This window comes from Chamaea fasciata, unplaced genomic scaffold, assembly GCF_029207755.1.
Source record: "Chamaea fasciata isolate MVZ Bird 193981 ecotype frontalis unplaced genomic scaffold, bChaFas1.0.hap1 SCAF_7, whole genome shotgun sequence".
NCBI lineage: Eukaryota > Metazoa > Chordata > Aves > Passeriformes > Sylviidae > Chamaea > Chamaea fasciata.
In genome coordinates, this window is record NW_027094092.1 from 34,457,196 (window position 1) to 34,464,034 (window position 6,839).

The following is a 6,839-nucleotide window of genomic DNA, read 5'->3' on the forward strand; positions in this document are numbered from 1 at the left end:
TACCTGAAGGCTACTATAAGGTCTCTGCAGTAGTGCCTTGTCATCTCCAGAATGAACAACTATAACACCCTAAGTCTTAATATATCTATGTGGCAGTCACCAGAATATGAGAAACTCATGCGTATAATTGGTTCCCATAATGTAACTCTTTCTGTTTGGAAGGATACTGTAGATTTTCAAAGTGCTATGGAACTTGTATATCTATTCAATCCTAGGATTCTACTTTGAGAAATTGACAGCCTTTGTGTTTTCCATCAAGCCTTTAATTTAAAAAATGGACATGAATACCTAAATTTATTCCTTCTTGATTACTCAGTCTGTAACTGGGGTGATAGGTCCTCTAAGGTTACAACTGTCTCTGGTGAGGTGATTTAAATGCTTTCAGCTGTCAAGCCCTCATGATCTCAGTAATTCTTGACAGAAGAAGCGTACACTGAAGGTATTCCTGTATGCTTTACATTATGTTTTATTAGCATAGGCACAATGATTAGAACAATTTTTTTTTCTTTTAATAACTTAGTTCTGTCCTTTGCAATAACTCAAGACTTCCCACTTGGCAAGATGGCTTCATCTACTTGATAAACTTTCTGTTATGGTTGGGTGTCTGATGAACTAATAAGACTTCATGGGGAGGGTGGCCTCAGTTCTAGTTCCTATGTCTTTCTGCTCCTTTATGAAGGCTATCTAGAACAGGATCAGATTGGTCAGAATCACGTATCTGTAATTTCAGGTTCCTGAGAATTCCAAAGATTAAAGGAAACCTCCAAGCTTTCTTTGAAATCCCTCGCTTTTTTACTAAGCAAGACGTGTCTTACAAGACTTCAGTTATTTTGCTGGTTCGTATTTTACTATAATCTTTAGTTGCAACATCTAAAAAATTCAATGTCTCAGAAATTGTGGCTGCAGAAATTATTCAGTAACATCACCTTGTTAAACTATTGGGTTTACAATTAAAATGTTGGCTACTTTTGTAGTTCTCATGCCAAGAGTGCCAAAGACCAAACTACTGTGAAGGACAGTCTGTTATGGTAAGCACTTAACTCCCAAACCTGCCCTTTAAGGAGGTAAATCTGCTAGTCATTAAGTAGACTTGAATATACTTTGTTGTACTAGTGATTAAACCTCATTATGGATGAGGACTTGTAAATTTTTTTAAAAAAAAAAACAACTAAAATACCAAGTACTGTATTGGAATTATGTTAGATATTGCAGGCAATCAAAAGTAGGGTTTTTTTTAATAGCTATGATTTGCATTTCACCTTACAATCTTTATTTGGGTAGGTTGTATAACATACAGTATTTTTTTTGCAACTCTCAATTTAAGTGTGAACACTAAAGTACTACATAAGGGAAAGCAGAAGTTAACTCCAAGCCTGTGCAAATTTACTGTACATAAATTTTGTTAGCAAACATCTCTTTATTACCACTTTACTGTATTCCTAAATTTAAGTGTATAAATTTTTAAATGTTGAATCTCTGCTATTCATTAACATATTCATTTATAAGTGATGTCCTAATATATACATATTTGACTTCAGTAATTACGGATTCACTTATCCATCTGTGGGAAACATATTTGGTAGGTATCACTGTCAGAATCTATAAAAACATCACCAGTTTGTGGTGACAACAAATGGCACAGAAACTGATCATCAAAGTCTGCATATTTGGAAATACCTGCTCCCTGCTAATAACTAGATTCAGAAGCTGATGTCTATTTGCTAACTCAGATATGGCAACAATACTGTTTTATTTACTTTTGCTTCTAGGACTAGTAGTGTGTATAACTTACAATTAGCTCCAACATGATACTGACAAATTAAAAAAAAAAAAATTGGAAGTACATGGGTAAGGAAATGGGTACGGTCCCATGAAATTCAGAGAATAATACTGGGTGAGACTGACCACAGCAGTATCAAAGCTGACTTTATCTCACCACAGAGGAGACCAGAATGTGGCAAAATTTTAAAAAACTATCAACAGTTGAGTAGATCAGTGTAAATATCTTTCTCTGTATCCATTCATTGAATTACTACCCCGAGGCAGTCAGACCAGCATGAAGGTAGTAAAAGTTTCAATCTAAAATTCTAAAGCGTCCCAGAAAATTGCATAAAATTAGAAATTACTGTGGCTTCTATATTCTTAAACACTGCCAAGTCCCTCTTTGCACTTCTAGTCTAAGCAAAACAACTTAGTTTGGGAGTTCAATGAAGTGGTCAGTACCTTCTGGATCCATTGGGAGCCAGACCTGTTATTTCCTGCAACAAGACTTTTAATGCTGCCTCCACTACTGTCCAATTTGAGAAAGTAACAGATGTTCTCAAAATGACCTAATAAGAAATATGTCTTCCTGAGTTTCTGGGATGGCAGCCTCCTGTTCACACTCCTCCATTCCACCAGTCAGGGTTCTAAAGGACTGGGACACAGTCTTGACTGGATCTCAACTGCCATGGTAACTCCTTGATCCTTTATTGTACTCTTTTACATTCAGGACCACCAAAGCTGATGGGATGGGCCCTATCACCTGTGCTAACTCTTTTCCAGAGGGAACATGGAGGGAAGAGTACAGATGTGCTAGGAGTGGACTGCTGGACACTGTGGGAATCTATCCCAGTCCTAAGGTCAATACCTCTGTCTCTACATATCTTGCTACCATCTGAAATGAATGATCAAATGATGTCTACTCAATAGGTGGTACTTTTTTTTTTTTTTCTGTCATTAACATTATCTGAGCTGCCTTTCACTGCCCTAACTCCCTTGCTCATATGCTACTTGCTTTTTATACATCAGTTAACTCTTCCTGCCTGAACTTGTACCAGGTACTGAATGCAAAACGTCCGCAAGCGCATAGTGCTGAGTCTTGTACTGTTGGTTCTGCTCCTAAAACTTTTTTTCTTTTTCAGATTTCAAATACTCAAATTTCTTGCGATGAGCTATAAACTTCCCCTCAATTTCTTTCTTGACTGTCTTTAACAGACAATTCAGATTATTTGTAGCTTTGCACAAAGCTGTACATCAGCTGCCTTAAGTATCTTCTGTAGATTTAGAGTTATCCTGGGGGAATAGAAGCAATTTTCCTGCTTTTTATTCAGAAAATATTACAGCTTCCTTGGCAGATGAGCTGTTCCCCAGAACTATCCTAAACAAGAGACAATTGCTCTCTCTGTCTCGATTATCCTCATCATCCCAATAAAAACACATACCTTAAATTTTAATTGTCCTGCTACTGCTTGTGGCGAGACATCTAAGCTTGCATTTTAAATAGAAGCCAACAAATTACATTTGGTAAAAAAAACCCAGACTTTATTTTCCATTTTGGGTAATATGGTATAGCTGGAATTTTGATATCTCACAGTCTTCCTCCTTTCCAAAATGCTGAAGTTTAGGTAAACCCGCAGGAATAAAAAACGTTTTTAAGAAAGCTGAACTGCAGAGTACAAGGAATAAGCATTAGCTGCATTGCATTGCATGCCAATTCTATGCTTCTAAGTAGTTTTCTAATATAGTAGAAGCAATAACTGTAAAAAATGTTTGTTCCTGCACACAAAACTTCTAAGTGTTTATTGCCATAAGTTGTAGTTACTGACAACAAGACAGCTGACTAGGGTCCTGAGGATAGGCTGAGTTTGAGTTTTACTACCCCAAAGATTGATATTCATTGTCAATCTACCATGAGATGAAGCTAAAGATATGTATTAAAGTTTAAGGACAGGTTTTACTCAGACAAGCTATGTACAGAAATTTCTGCATCACTATTCTATATATTTCAGTTTACATTCTATTAGCCATAGAAGTGCTGGTGGTACAAATTGCAGTCTAAGCTACTCTTTATTATTATTATTATTTTTTAAAAATTATATTTAGCTGGTTCTTCTTCAAAACCCTTTGAAGCTGAATTTTATCAAGTAGATGATTTCTTCACTATAGTGCAGTATGATGACCTTTCTCTTAAACCAGTTTTTGTCACAATTCCAAGCATTTTCTTGCAAAGAGCAGCTTGAAATATCTTAAACTAAATTGATGAAAAATCTTGGAAGATTAAATCTCTTCCTTCTTGCAGCAGAAATTAATACTTCAGATAGACTGTCAGATATTTATGCTCTGAAAGTATTTATGGCATAGTCACAATGATATAAAGTCCATTAAGTTGAAGTCCTCTGTTTCCCTAAACAAGGTAGTATTGCCTGAGATGAGGGGTTGCAGTTTAGTGAGCTGAGCAGAACTTTGTGCCAAGCCTATCCTTTTTCACTCTTTATCCATGGACACTGGCTGTAGTTTTCCCCTGTTCTGCCTCCATCAGAGAGTCATCAGGTTCTCCAGAGCCTGTTGGGTCAGCAGTGTGCGTCTGCCTACAGCATGTCAAAGCCAAGGATCTGCAGCGAGAGGTCACCGCGCATGGAGCTGCTGAGGCAGGCGATACTGGAAATCTTGGATACCTCTCCATAGACCAAGGAATCATACAGCAGGTAAAAGGTCTTTAAAGAGTCTGCTGACCATTTTACTATTGAGTTATACATATTCCAAAATAGTCATATTCCAAAGTCATCCAAAAGATACTCCCAAGTCTAGTTTTATATAATTTAGATAAACTTGACCTAAAAATAGCACATCAGAAATTAGAATTTTGCTTTTATTTAGATCAATCTTCCATTTTTTTTCATGATTACAGTACCAAATTTTACAGTTCCACATTTAAATTTGAGGGGTTTTAAAAAATAAATAAATTTTATGGACCTACAATCGATTAATTTCCTTTCATGATTCTTATTAGGTTTTTTCCGCTATAAACTTTAGGAAAACATGAAACCAATAAATTACAAGTTCATTAAAATAGACAGTCAATCAGATTTTTAAGCAATCTTCACCTAAAAAAATAAAATTGTGGAATTATTTTAGAAAATAATTATAAATTGAAATTAATCTGACTACATGCATTATTAAATAGTAAATTAAAGAAATGAAGAATAGACAGCTAAGAAAACCTTTGCTAATTTTCTCCTGTATGAAGAAAAATTTGGTAATATAATTCTAAATTTAGAGTATTCTGATTTTAGTTTCTATAATAGAAATTATTTCTGTCTCATTTAAAATCTGTAATTAATTTTAGATGTAAATATGATATTTTCCAGTGAGAAAAAATACACCTGCAGCTGATTCTGTAAAATGTATTGATTTCTAATCATTTGGAAAAGTGCTCTGTCCTTATGGTTCTACAATGAATTCCATAAATATATCAAGTAATTCCTTTCCATATCATCCACCTGTGACTTTGTATAACTTTATGTAGTCCAGCTTTCTTCCCTGCAGTCTGTTAATATCTCACCCATATATATATATAAAAGATAAGAACATTGAATTTGCTGATAAAGTTTCTATAATCAGTTCATTTCTGCTGACAGTATCCAGCTCAAAGTACTGTATGCTGCTGATGCACAGTAGCAGGAGCAGTTCATTATTTCTGCTGTGGCTCCAGCACTTTCAAGAGGAGGAAGAAAACTGCTTTAATCAAAAACTGAGGATCTTAGGATTTACTTGGAGACCTGATTCTTTGAAAAGTCTTTGATTCTTTGAAAGGGGCCAGAGTGACATTTCACTAATGGTTTTCCTTTCTTCCACTTGGCAGAGCAGCTAGTCTGTCTTGTAATCAGACTACGAATAGGACACGAGAAATCAAAGCAGCTACTGATGTTTAGATGGCAAAATGGCTTACCTGAAAGCTGAAGTATTTTATGAATGGCTTCTGTAAATATCCATAAAAGAAGTGGTAACTATGGGCTTCAATCCAGGATCATTTTGTTTTATAGGTTTGGGACTCAAGAATAAATTTACTTTCAGACCCTTGGAATTAACCTTGCGATGTCCAGCCTTCAGATATTTGTTTTGTTTGTGTAATCTTCCTCAAATTTGCTGCACTGCACAATCACACAATAGTTAAGGAGCTGATTTGCACCTTTACTAGCTAATTAGCTTTAATTCAAATAGACATACTCATGAAAGAGTTACCTAGTTCAAATGGCATTCCTTCTATCAATATAATAGTTATTGTTATTACTATTAATTAATAATTTATTATTACTATCATTGTTGTTGTTATTGTTACTGTTATTACTTTACTTTGCCTTTCCAAGAGGCTATTGATTGTGTGGTTGCTCTCTGCCTTGTTTCTCTTTATGGAGCCATGAAATTCCAGCATAAAAGAATTAGCTCTGCAAAAACCTCTTATATTTTACCTTGTGTATTGTTCAACACATAACACTGGGAGATATTAGCCTGCAGTGAGAACTCATTTTTATCTAATACACATAATTAGGTCAAGCCAATGGATTACAGATTGAGCAAGCAGGGAATTTTACTACAACTGGAAGAACTTTATGCATCTGAAGTCCTACTAGTATATGCTCATTGTTTTAAAATGCTGGCTATTTATTGACGAATTTTAGCTTGAAGTGGCCCACAATAAACTAGCAGCTTTTAAGGCCTTACTAATTTACTTCGTTTGAGAAAAACTACTTCTTTACATTAATTTCATGTTTGATCACATATTGAAAGGTTACTGGGCCCTGAGTTTTATTTAGTGCCATATAGCTGAAATTTATTTGACAATGTTAAGGACCTTCCTTTCTATTATATCTCAAATATAGATAGATTTAAATATCAGATCACTTCATAGGTCCGTACCATTTTCCTTTGTCTCTCTCTCTTTTTTTTTTCTTCCATTTTAAAGACATAGGATTCTCTAATGCATTGAAATTTTTCATTTATTCTAGTTCACACATCAATAAACCAAGAGAGCTCCTTCTAAATAATGTTTCTATATGAAGAAGAGTAGTTATTTGAGG

General features: G+C 35.0%; 1 long non-coding RNA gene across 2 annotated transcripts; it reads left to right on the forward strand.

Moving 5' to 3' along the window:
• Positions 1 to 415: 415 nt before the first annotated feature.
• Positions 416 to 5,845, forward strand: LOC136291766 (uncharacterized). Of its 2 annotated transcripts, none has more exons than XR_010721709.1 (5): positions 416 to 439; positions 731 to 836; positions 2,492 to 2,621; positions 4,301 to 4,466; positions 5,624 to 5,845. It is a non-coding gene; the product is annotated as an uncharacterized lncRNA (long non-coding RNA). The 2 variants fall into 2 exon arrangements; XR_010721710.1 differs by having other exon boundaries at positions 4,356 to 4,466.
• Positions 5,846 to 6,839: the final 994 nt, after the last annotated feature.